This window comes from Dermacentor albipictus, chromosome 1, assembly GCF_038994185.2.
Source record: "Dermacentor albipictus isolate Rhodes 1998 colony chromosome 1, USDA_Dalb.pri_finalv2, whole genome shotgun sequence".
In the NCBI taxonomy this organism is placed as follows: domain Eukaryota; kingdom Metazoa; phylum Arthropoda; class Arachnida; order Ixodida; family Ixodidae; genus Dermacentor; species Dermacentor albipictus.
The window spans coordinates 502,568,412-502,581,434 of record NC_091821.1 but is presented as its reverse complement, the minus strand read 5'-3'; the positions used below and the strand labels follow the sequence as shown (position 1 = coordinate 502,581,434).

Here is a 13,023-nt window from a genome sequence, read left to right as displayed (position 1 = left end):
TTAAGCAGCAACTGTAATAAATAAGATGTTCTATGAACGGCATGTGTGGTGTCTGCCTGTGCACATCCTAATGTGGCCTTAACAGAGTTTCAAAAGTAGACAAGATAATGTGCAAGCTAGGCTAGCAAACACTAAAGGTTTGTTTCAAGCTTGATTGCTTCATGATGGGTTGGAATAATGAATTCATGGCAGACAACTAGCTAGTTGGGACACCTATTAAAGGCCAACTACAACGAAATTCTGAATCACATATAAAGGCCCGTTTCAGATAATTTAGACATAGGCTACAGTTGATGAAACCTATGCATCCAATGCGTTACCACAGGAAACATTTGAAAAAGTACAGACAGTGTCATTAGAATATAAGAAATGTGAAGTCGCAGGCAGTTTGCTTTCATCCACAAATAATTATCCATACGAAAATGCTGGCTTTCCCGAAGTTTGCTCGTAACCACAGTATGGTGGCCACAGCTATATAGTTTCTCACTATGAGAAACTCTGTGCTCATGGCGATGCATGCCGAGATTGTATTACTGTATTCAACACTTTAATGTCGTCAAAACACTCTTACGTGTAGCCATAAAAAATAATCGCAATATAGTATTAACCTTATAAAATTTGATCAGTAACTTCGCTTTTAAGTGCTTTTCACTTTAGCTATGTCTTCAGTACTAGAGAAAAACAGCAAGTGGCACACGTGCTGTGTTAAGTATGGTTCTTCTGAATTCAATGTGTTTTTTTTTTATCTTGACACCAAAATAACAAACGTGTGTTGCTACTAAAGACGCACGCATATTGTCACGTAGAACACAGTAGCAGTACTGTGAAGGACAAAACTAGCTTTTATTGGGCGAACCTGTGCCCACAAAACAGGCTACACTTAAAGCACAACGATAGCGGCGAACACAGTCGGCGATCGTCGAAAATCTGATCAGCGGGTCAAGCGCGTCGGCTTTTATAGATCAGTCGTCGAATGTTCCAGAGTAACCGCTGGGACCCGCGTGCCTTCCACAAAGTTCTACACTATTCGCGTCACGCGATGAAATCTGATAACACAAGGTTCGGCGACAACAGACAGCCGGATAGAAGCATCGATAACTTTCCAGAAACTTCGGATACATGCAGGCGCGTCCCGCGCTGTGCGATAACACTTGTTAGGCGGCCAAACGTGGTCGCCCGATAAAGATAAGTATACACGTGTCAATATAGTACTTAGTTCAACGTCTGAGTGAACCCATTGCTCTGAATTCATGCAAAACTCCCGAGACTCATTAGTGTAATACATGCTGTTAGAAAATGAGGGCGGATGGTTGTATTGAGGTGTGATTGTGACCAAATGTAGTGGCGAATATTCTCTGTATATTGACGTGATGCAAGTTGCTGCAGTAGACGACTTGGTGCAACAAGCCTGAAACGGCAAACTTATATGTACATGGCACTGCCTTGCCTTCAGAACCCATTCACAGTGGAAGAAAAGTACTAGGAAGCTTACCAGCAAGTATGGGACCAATATGGTGAGCAACATGGCAATAAAGAATGTCAAGCGGAAAGTCGGAGAAGCTGTGATAATCTCATGGGTGGCGGCAATGGAAAAACCTGTGAGTAACTGCTGAAGAGGAAAAAGCAAAATTAGGAAAGAAACTATTTACGATAACTCGAAGCGAAGCTCATCGCTTTTCAAAGTCCGGGTGCTTTAGAACACACACTTATAAAGCAAAATACAACAAGGAAGAAGCATGTGCTTGCTATGGTAAAGCTAGGGAAGCGATGGAGCATGTTAGAATGGTGAAGATATCTGCCCATTGGTTGGGTGAAGCACCTCCGGCTTCCTTGAAGCTTTTGGGTTCAGCGAGAACAGGGGTGAAGTAAACATGTCCGCAATAGAGAATAAGACGCAATTGGAAGTTGGTGGAAGTAGCCAAACGACAAACAATGGAGGCATGCAAAAACAAGCTTCCCAATAGGGGTTCAAAAGCTTGGTTATGGAAATTTATCAAGTTTTTTTTTTTAAACATAGGTAGGACATTAGGCAATATAATAAGAGCTTGGTGGCACAATGAACCCACCGCCCCATTCCAAAGGGGATGCTCATAGTATCTATCCATCCATTCACACCCCCAGCATATGGGCTTCTATGGCAGCTTCTATTGGCGGCAGCTGCCACTGTTTGCGAACATAGTGTAGGTCTATACTTAGGTTAAACTACAGCGAAAATTGGATGCTCTAGATTCTAGCGATACTAGTGGACAACTTTCTATGCCTATGAAGGGAAAGCTATGGGGGCTGAGCATATGTGTTACCGCGTAAGGTAGTCCGCCAGCGTTTGACAGAGCTTTTAGTTGCTCAGAACAGACGCTGAATCTACGCAGCTTCCACATGCGATGGTTTCGTGTCCGTAAAGATGCGGAAGGGTAAAGCCGCAAAATAAGTAAACTTTTACATTCAGTGGTGTGTTTTGTCTTATTTAACTGTTGCTAATGATGTGCTTGTTTTCTCTTCCCCAGCCTAAACTAACGTAGTTGAAAACGTGGGACTCTTTTTTTTTTTTTTTTCAGAAGCGCTCTGACTCGTGTGCGCTTTGCTTCCGTAGCTTTCCCTTCGTAGTCTCAGAAAGTTGTCTGCGAGTGTACTGTATCGGGGGAGTAGGTCCAACGAGGGCTTCGCCGGCTCCGCGCTGAGGCGGTTTTTTTATTGAAAATCCAGACGGTATCCAGATCCAGATGGCCTTATTTTGAATGCCATGCGTCCACTGCCACGTGTGCCAGAGCAACGCCTCCTCTATCTTTCTGTGCCTGGGACATGGAGCAAGAAACATTTCGAAGTGAAAGCTCTGCTGTTCGCGGCGACCAGATAAGGTCACAAGCCCGCGGAGCAACTATCAGGCTGGCGATACCTGGCAGCCAAGAAATTACTGCCATTTGGTTACCAAGGCAACCGGTCGCATGTGTTGCGTTCGGCCACGCGCCTGGCACAAGTTCTGTTGAGGGCATTCACAAGCGCTTTAGCTCTGGTAGCCCGGGCAGCGATTGGTGCTACGCTTCATCCATTTGAGCACAGTAAAAAATTAAATGCATTCCATTTGATGACCGACCACTACAATAAGATGTTCTGTAGGTTCCGGTTGCATGCGGCACTATTATTTGACACCCACACAATGACTGTTTGGAAGGGTGTAAGCGCTGTCGGCATTCATCGAAGGCAAACATGCCTTCAATTTCTTTGAGTATATGACCAAGCTGATTTTCCTCAAGTTCATGGGCCTCGCACGCTGTGTGAACATCGCTGAAGTTCACCGCCGTTGATGTTCCTGGCACGTCGTATACACTCATTCTTGGTCTTTTAACGGCAGCATGACTGATATTTGGTGACGCTTCCCAAAAAGTCCGCTTCTTTTTTGGGGATGTCAAAGATGCAGGAGATCAAAGAAAGATGCAAGGAACAGCCTCTGGACGCAGTCCAGGTTTTTTTTCGGGTTGTCCAGGATTACCTCGCCTCCAAGCTCACCGTAGTACGAGGGTCCTCCAACTCAATCCGGGACTTTTTTTTTCTTACCAGGTTTAAATGGATGCCTAGGCTGAAGGTTTTGTATGCAGTAGAAACTGCCACCTGTGTCTTGTTACTGGCAGACGGTGCTCATTTTCCGCGCTTCTGGATAGACTGTTATTCAATATGGCGGAAAACGGCATGAATGTCTACGTGGAACCGCATGTTGTGATGAAGTTTTCATTGAGTAAGGGCATAAGACCTGAAATTTACAGAAGTCTTCGGGCTCAGTACGGTGATGAGATGCTCAGTCGCAGTAAGACATTTGAATGGTGTACGTGCTTCAAAGATGGCCTTACCTCTATTACTGACTATCCCGGTCGTGGTGGATCACAGCCCCCGCGAGTCATTCCTGGGAACATTCAGCGCGTGGAGCAGCTAATCGTGGACAATCGTCACATAACCTGTTGTGCAATTGCAAGGGTGTGCAATCTGTCGTTAGGAACAGTGAACACAATAATTCATGATCGTTTGTTGTTCCAAAAAGTGAGTGCACGCTGGGTCCCAAAGCAGCTCCTTGCTTTTGACAAACAGAGAACAGTTGAAGTCAGCAGAGAACTGAAGGAACGCTATGAAAGGGAAGGCCATGATTTTCTCAATCGCATCATGACATGTGGCGAGACATGGCTTCACCATTTCACCCCAGATTCCAATAGAGCATCGAAGCTGTGGGAGCATACAGAATCACCACCTCCCAAGAAATTTCGAACAGTTGCATCTGCTGGTAAAGTGATGGCAAGTGTATTCTGGGATAAACAGGGAATTATTCACGATTTTTTACCCCAAGGTGTCACTATCAACAGTAAGTATTAGTGCCGTGTTCTGCGTGATGTGCACAAAAGTTTACGGAAGAAACGTCCGGGTTCGATCACAAAGGGTGTGGACTTTTTGCAAGACAATGCACGACCGCATACCGCTCAACGCATATTCCAAACAATCCAGGAACTTCGCTGGAAGATATTACCACTCCCCCCCTATATTCCTGACTTAGCACCAAGTGGTTACCACCTGTTGGGGCCCCTGAAGGAATTCCTTGGACGAAAACATTTCAACACTGATGATAAAGTGAAGAATAGTGTCTTACAATGGTTCCGTCGCAATAAATTTCTATGCAGAAGCATTCCAGGCGTTAGTTAAATGCTGGGATAAGTGTGTAACTGTAGCTGCAGGATATGTGGAAAAATCCACTTTCTGCACTTTTAAATTTGTTCTATTTGTTTTTTAAAAAAAGTCCCAGATTTACTTGAACTACCCTTGTTTTAATCCATCTCGTCAGTTGGCTCGTGAAGTGCTTTTCGCAGACATAATCTCGATGTGAGCTGATGGCCGTCCCCAGAAATCGCTGCAGCCCATGCTTGCAGTCGCACACGATCATTCGGAGCCTTGGAAATGCTCGCCTTTTTCCTCCAAGACGTGTACCCACTTTTGCAGTTTTCAACAAAGCACCTGTGTCCCATCAGCAGTGCTGTTGGTATTACGGCCCTCTAACAGACAGACACCACAAGAAGTGTTACTGTTTGACCTAAGGGCGCTCAAACAACATTACGGCGTGCCCGCTGATGCGAATGTCCGCGTCTGCTTTGAGCGGAAGACCCGGGTGCCGCCGATGAGAGCGCGCACGAGCTGCCCGCCCGGGCAGTGCTTTTACAATTGCTAGTAGGTAGTGGGGCGTGGCGTTTCTCGCGGCGCTCGACATTTCTGCGCAGGCGCGAGAGAAAATCTGGGGGCCTTTGCTCCTTGAATATATCAATAAGACTAGGCACTACGGAGGAGGTTTCGTAGCGCGTGTTGTATGCGTTTGTCCCCTAGACATGCCGGCATTGCGGTGTGCGGTCGAGTTTTACGCTCCGCCGCTGGCTGCCCGCACGGTGAGGCAGTGGGCACGAACGCCTCATTTGGTGATCGCTAGCTGTGTATGATGGGGGGTTCTGACTGGTGTTGTATAAGTCGCAGGTCGCTTTTTTCGTCGCGACAAACACTGCTCCAGGAGGGCACATGTAACAGGCAAACGGAGGCCTCGGGAGGGCACCCGAGGTTATAAAGCAGGCGACGCACGGTATCCAGGGCACCCAAGGGGTTGCGGGGGGATCAAAGCTGGGAGTAGAGCGACCCGTGGGTTGGTGCCGCAGAGGCTGAAGCGTGCCAGGGAGTGTTCGTATATATACAAAATTGACTGTCCGTGATAGCGGACAGCCTGGCCTCGGCAAGCCTCGGCAAGTGCCAACCCACGGACTAGTCCGGCTTCTAGGTTTGATGTCCCCTTTGCCGTTTTGGTGCTCTGGAGGTGCCGCCAATAATGACGAAATAATGAGACGTTCTTTCAATTAGTACAAAAGACCACTGAATAAATATAATTACGTCCAGCCGAGAACTTGTGACGCTAAGTTCAGCGCTACCGCTCCTCACTACTTATGCAACACCAGTCAGAATTGTGCCTATGAAAGTACGTCGGACAGACTCTCGCGCCTGCGGAGCTGGTGCTGAATCAGTCGTCACCGGCAGCCTTTCAGCCACCTGCGTTCAACTGCCTTCTAGATTTTAAATATATGCGGCCCGGACCCTACTACGTACGGTCGCCACTGCTCCCACAGAAACATCTGTGGTGTTATTTACAAGGTACAACCACAGAACACACAATGCCGTCAGGCGCGAGAAAGCTATGATCCGCCACGACTGACTGAGCAGGAGCGCCGCAGGTGCGAGACAGTCTGTCCGACACAACGGTCGCCAAATCAAGCGTCAGTGCCCGCTGCTTCACCTATGAGCGTCCGCGCGTAAACAAACTCGACCCCACTCCGCAATCCGGTACGCCTAGGGACAAAGCCTACAAGAAACCTCCTCCGTAGTGCCTAGGCAGAGTCATCTATTCATGGAGCAAAACCCCCAAATGTTCTCTCTCGCGCCCGCTCCTACTTGCGCCTGCGCACAAACGGCTGGCGATCCCTCAAATCACGGAGCAAGGATACTCAGGAGAGGCCCTGACGCCACTCTTTGTGAGGCTAAAGTGAACCCGGAAGTGGGCGTTGCTCATGACGTTGCTCCGCCTCTCGGGCCAGCTCTCCTCTCTGGTTCTTTCCCGCGAAACCACGCCCACGACCTACTGGAACTCCAGACCTGCACAGATATCCGGCTTCTATGGGAGCAGCTTGCGCCCACTTTCGTTCAACCGACTGCCGTAGGTGGCGCTTTTATAACCTGTTCGTCTGCTACGCGGTGGGCGGTTGTGCGGCGTTGTAAGTAGTACGGCAGCTGTTGTGTTGCGACGAACTGCTTCTCTAGTTGACGATTTTTGCTAACACAGTGACAGACAACGTTACTAGATTGGTTTCAGTTGTAAAACTCCGCCGCGGCACCTGACCCCTTTCTGTCGCGCCCGCGGGGTGGCGCGCGCGACACTATCGGCCCGAAGGCGGGCGGTGCGCGCAAAGTTTGTGCGGGCGGACAAAGACGCTGATGAGCGCAGCAGCGTGCCACGTTTTGCTCGTGTTTCTGATTTGTATGCCAGGAAAATTCTGCTCGCCTTGTGAGCAAACATGCCTGCAATGGAACAATGAAAAGGCAAAGAAACAAGAAAAACCACGAGAAAGAGATGAAGTGATAGCTAGGGAGGGTGCCGCGCCCTTCCTAATTATCACTTTGTCTGTTTTCACTCCTGTTTTTTGTGTGTTTTTTTAAAAACTTGCGAGCATTCTACGACGAAATAGTGTACCAGGCCACCGGCTTTGAACTTCGTGCGCATTTCCCAAGGGCTATAAACTTGTTGCACTAATCATTTCAGGTCATCAAAGATTTTTCGGAACAGCTAAACTTGACAGAACAGAGTGCAATTCAAAAGAACCTGAAGCTTTTTGCATCACAACAAACGGCAAAGTAACTCTGATGTCGACTTTAGACATTGTCGATGATCTGCCGCGTCCAGTTGCGCTCTATGTTTCGACAGCCAGTTAATTATCAAGATTCACTGGAGGTAAGGTACACTGTTCACATTTGTTGTGACTGCATACACGTTGCACTGTTTTCTAGGAAATTCCCTCACTCACGTTTTTTCAGCAATAGATTGGACTAGTGCGTTCCTTCGATTGTGATGAGTCCCGTCCTGCTGTAATCAACTTCCCGCAGATTCCGCTTTCTAATTCCTGTATACACCTGTTAAAACAGCGCTACGTGCTAGTGTGGAAGGTATGTCAGGCCCTGTCTGTGCTCGTCGGCGTCATCGACACATTTAAGCAGATGAGAGAAGCCTGCCAGTAAAAAAAAAAAAAAAAGTTTTCGCAATGCCATTGAGGCGGCTTTGATAAGTTGCCTGGAGCCAAGCAGCTCACCAGAATGTGCTTGCAATGAGCACACTTATGCTCGAGGAAACCTAAGGGACAATGCTGTTTATTATCTGTGTGGATATGTCATTCATAAAGTCAGAAAGGGCGCACCATGTGAACTATGCATAGTGGACATAAGCTTTGAAATCCCAGCAGTTAGCTGCGACAGTTACTTAATTGAGTGCAGAAGTCTCAAGCAAGGTTCCTTAAAGCACCCGACGCCAAAAATGCTGGGCTTTATGAAGACTGCTAACAAAAGTGTGTCAGCTTCCGTGGATGAGGCAGGCCTTTGCGGAGAGATATTTTGGAAGGTTTTAGATGATCTAGAGGGGTGCTGCCTTTCTCTTCTTGGTTGTGCAGAGCATTTGTTCGCGTTCACGTGCGAAGTACTGAATTTCTTCATTGTTATGCGGATGCATTTTTACTCCAGGGATACAAACTGTCATCTAGAAAGCAGTCACAAGATAGCTGTAGCAACCAAGAAAGCGCGTCTTTTGTGAATATCGATGTATCATGCTTAGATTCATCAATCCGGCGTTGTACCGGTCCTATCATTTTTTTTCATCTGTACATAAAACATGCCACAAATGAAAAGCCTCACTGTCCTCTTCATTCACCTATTAGCTGCTTTTTACAGAGTGCACAATGTAAAAATGCTATTCTTTGAATACTTAGCGCCCCGAAAAGCAGCAAAAGAAAAGAAAAAACTGGCAGTGAGTCGGCGGCGCGCTGCTGCCTTGGCAAGCTTCTGTAGCCAACCGGGCCAACCGTGGCGGCAGCGCCACCTCGCGAGAGGAGACGGCAGAGGGTCACGTTCTCGCGCCGCTCCCAGGCGGAGTTTTACAACTGAAAAGTATCTAGTAGCGATGGTGACAGACATGTCACAAGGCTTTGATCGGTCACTTGGCTCCAAAAGTTGACTTCCCGAACCTAAAAAATGTCGGAGCGTGTAGTCCGCTGCTCTCTAAAATAGCGTCAAATAGCCGCTCCCACTGCCTTTTTCAAGGAGATTATTATAAATCGCATTGTGTATAGAGTTCGCAACGTACCCAACAGTTTCATTGTACACGTTGTAAAATTCGCGTCTGCGCTCTTTAGAAACTTGAAGCCACCGTAATGTTCGACGACAGAAAGTTGTCCGTGAATGCGTCACGAGTTCAAAAAGTGAATTACGCACACCCCAAGTAACCACGGATATCCGTGGGACGTCCACCATAAGTCCCAACGTCCATCCATCCGGATATCCAACACGGACGTCCGTGGGACGTACAGGAGAAGTCCATATCCTGTTTGGATGTCCGAAGGACATCCCACCGGGATGTCCATGGGACATCCCATTTTTAACGTCCGCTGGCTGTCCATAAATAGGAATGCCTAGGATATACACTAGTGAGTTATATATAAACTAGCATAAATATATTGCCGGAAATTTTAGTTTGTTCATATTATATTTGTTTATTTTTGTTCTCTATCGGACACAGTTCATTCTTTTTTCAAAGCAAAATAAATATATTTCCAACTTGATATAAATTCTGCCCACTTTAACATCGCAGTATTAAAATACGATTTTTTTTTCTATCGGTGGGTCATACAAACAATTTGTAGTTTGCTTTAAAAAAAATGCTTGTGGATGACTAGCAGAATATATAAGCGCCCATTTGAAGCCACTTATTCGACCTAGAGCCAAGCACTCAAGTTACCCCTCATTATGAAAAGTTCCTGATCATAGAGTTTTGGTCCTGACAGGAAGTAAAACACGTTGTTGGGCTAGTTGGTGCATTGTATTAAGAAAAAACAAGCAAAAAAAAAGACGGACACAGGAAACATACACAAGACAGGCCTCTTCCAGCCTCTTTCCTGTCTTCTCTTATGTTTCCTGTGTGCGCCTGTTTTTGGCTGGTTTCTTAAAACAGGAAGTTGTCTGCAGTGTTCAATTGTGCATACAATAATATCATTACAGGTAACAAAAACAAATCTCAAAGGCTACGCTTTTGGTGGCTGCGTGCGTTGAAAGCGATTACGAAAGCTATAATGCGTCAGAGCCGCCATGCATTGACAGTAATCTCAAAGGCTATGTTTTTCTGGCGCCGACAGCTTTAGCAGAAACTAAAAACTCGAAAATCAGATACCGAATATTCCCAGAATAAGTAAATATTTCACTGTGTAATAATAGAAAATTTTAAAAACTTATTAATGTTTGCGTAGATGCAAGTGGAAGTGTTAGAACCTTGGCAAAGCAGAACGCTGCAGTCATCCAATCCAATCCAAGCTCTAGCCATCGTCGCCACGCCATTTTTCATTCTGCGATCGTTTTAAGGGCAGCGGAGCAGCGTTTGTCACCTTCCGTGCCTGCCGAAGTCTCCTACTCAGCTACCAAGGTATGACAGCTACATCGATTTCTTTTTTAATTCGTTTGGGTATTGAAATGTGTTTTCTTCACAGGTGCCAGGATGCCTAGACTGCGGGAGAAGCCGCACGCGCGAAAAAGAGCGTCGCTGGAAACAAAGACGATATTCGAGGACGGATCTCGCACCGGCAGCCAGCAGTCAACAGCTCGAGAATTCGCAAGTCTAGAACTGTGCAGTGGCGCGTATACCCCGCACGCATGCATTAACATGTGCGGTCGGGCTGTCCCTGCAAACATTTGTACGCCTTGTGATGCTGGTCGCCGCACCGAGGCGACATCGGAAGTTCAGGACGGTGGTTGTGACACTACGCGCACTAAGGACAATGTGCCTTGCTTCCCTGATGGATATACTCTACGTGACGCTTCGGATGGTTCACTTCGCTGTGAGAACGGAACAGGATCCCTTAGGAGAGGTGCACGCACAAGTCAATGCGGGTTTTCTGGTAAGCAGGACCCTGGAGTCTACATTTGCTTTAGCTACCGCGGACTCTTCATCGGCGCTCTTTGATTCTCCTGGCAAACAGCTTCTCCTGGCTAATGCGCTTATGATCAGAGCTGTAGCCGTCAGTAGCGGCAAGATCGCCTGCTGATCTCTACGAAAATAAAAAGATCCTTTTAAAAAAGTGAAGAATATATTAGTTGTTTTTATCTACAAGTTTGTTTAATATCGTGAGAATATGGTCACTACGGCCACGGCGGGGACATTGTAAACGAGAGTACGATTCGATGGCCAAGTGAGTTTTAATAATTGTAAGAACGCACTACGCCACGAGAAAGAGCTATCGTTTAAAGAAAGTGAAGAATATATTGATTGTTCTTCACTAATAGTTCGTTTAGCCACGTCAGAATGTGGAGACATTGGGAACGAGAGTACGCATTTGACGGCAAGTTGACTTACGAGAACGCACTACGTCGCGAATAACATTTAAGCTGCAATACCATTAAGCATGTCCGTGTGGCACCCCGCGAATGACATTAAAGTTTAAGGCATTAGCCAGTTAATGTCATTTTTTGTGCCCGTGTCGCAGAGTGCTAGTGAAGTGATGTAGTCAAGATTAATTCCTTCATGTCATTTCTGTTGCTTTGGCTGCTTAATAATGCTAATTGATGTATTTTTGCTCTTTTTATTCCATGCTGCAAACTCAAATGTCAAAGCAGGGTGGGCAATAAGTATTTTTGTTCTGCTGTTCTCTACCTTGTGTTGTGCTATTGAAATTGCAAGTTTTCTTCTTTATCCGTGTATTTATTTGTTCTTTGAACAGTACGCATATATCTGCTTATTGGTCTTTTTATGTATATGTATAAGGTGACAATAAACGTTTAATTGTATTTGGAAGTTGGTGTAAGTTCATTTCTCATTTATTTAAAACAAGAATGCATTCAAGCATTAGACCAATGTAATATATATAATGGTCCGGTGCTTGAATGTGTCCCGGCCACTATTGTCGCTTCAAGGCATGTGTATATCTGGAATATCCCCGGGAAGACACACACGCACACACACACACACACACACACACACACATATATATATATATATATATATATATATATATATATATATATATATATATATATATATATATATATATATATATATATATATATATATATCCTGAACGTCCCCTGAATGTCCACGCTGGATGTCCGCGTCGGACGTACTACGGATGCCAAAGCGATTACCTTTGGATTTCCCAGGGACGTCCCTCGGACGTACGTCGGACATTAATGGATATCCCACGGACATCCCGAATATCCAGAAAGGACGTCCGTCGGACGTCGCCCGGATATCCGTGGTTACTTGGGACAGCTGCACTGCGTACGTATCTTCAGCACCACCGTTATGCTGCCGCGTACTACGCGGAGAAGCTAGCTTTACAGTTTGAAAAGAGTTCCGTGACACGATTTTTAAGGCCTGCACTGCAGCACGTTTTAAAGCACCGGGATCGCTTAATTTTTTGCAAGCTTTCTACTGAGCTAGACATCCAACGATATTAAAAACAAGATATGCTCACCTTCCCTTGAAACAGAATCGATCAGACTATTGCACATATCGGGTGGAGGACTTACTAGTGAATACTTTTACTATACTTTTACCAGATCATCTTCCTTTCACTACGGCACACAGTAGTAAATCCTAATGTCATCTACGACATTAGGCTGTCTGTAATCAACTAAAGAAAGCTAGATTATCTTATGAATCTTTTTAAACAATTTTTCCAGTTTCTTAAGGAGGCTAGGAAAGGGAAATTTATGCCGTTGATCTAGCATTGCAGCGGCCACCTATGCTCGTTGTTTACATTTCTTGCACCGCTCATCCTCTTCTAGTTTCACTATTCAAACGCAAAGCATTCGCAAATATGTCTTCTTTTGTATATTTGTGAATTTATTCATTTACCACCAAAACAAGCGCTTTGTGCCTGCCGAAATGGCAAGACAAGCGCTGAACAGATCGCAGAAGCAGACGACAGCGAACAGCTTATGACTAGCGCCACTCTGCTCGTACGTTCTTTCCCTAGCGGCAAAAGGGGCGAACTAGACCAGGCGTGCTGGAGGAGGGAGATCTGTGCAGGTCTGTAGTTCAGTAGGTCGTGACCACGCCGCGCTGCGCGCAACCGGGCTGCTAGGACGCGCGCGCTCCGCAGCAATACTAAACAAAATCATCCCATTGGACCACAAATACCCTCTGGAAATCCCGATTAGGTCCGAACGTCCAAGTCCCGGTCAGGACGTCGAGTGGATAACATGTGGACATGA

General features: G+C 46.1%; 1 long non-coding RNA gene across 1 annotated transcript; it reads left to right on the top strand.

Moving 5' to 3' along the window:
* Window positions 1-10,102: 10,102 nt before the first annotated feature.
* On the top strand, window positions 10,103-11,602 carry LOC135909373 (uncharacterized). Its single transcript, XR_010566698.1, has 2 exons — window positions 10,103-10,237; window positions 10,302-11,602. It is a non-coding gene; the product is annotated as an uncharacterized lncRNA (long non-coding RNA).
* Window positions 11,603-13,023: the final 1,421 nt, after the last annotated feature.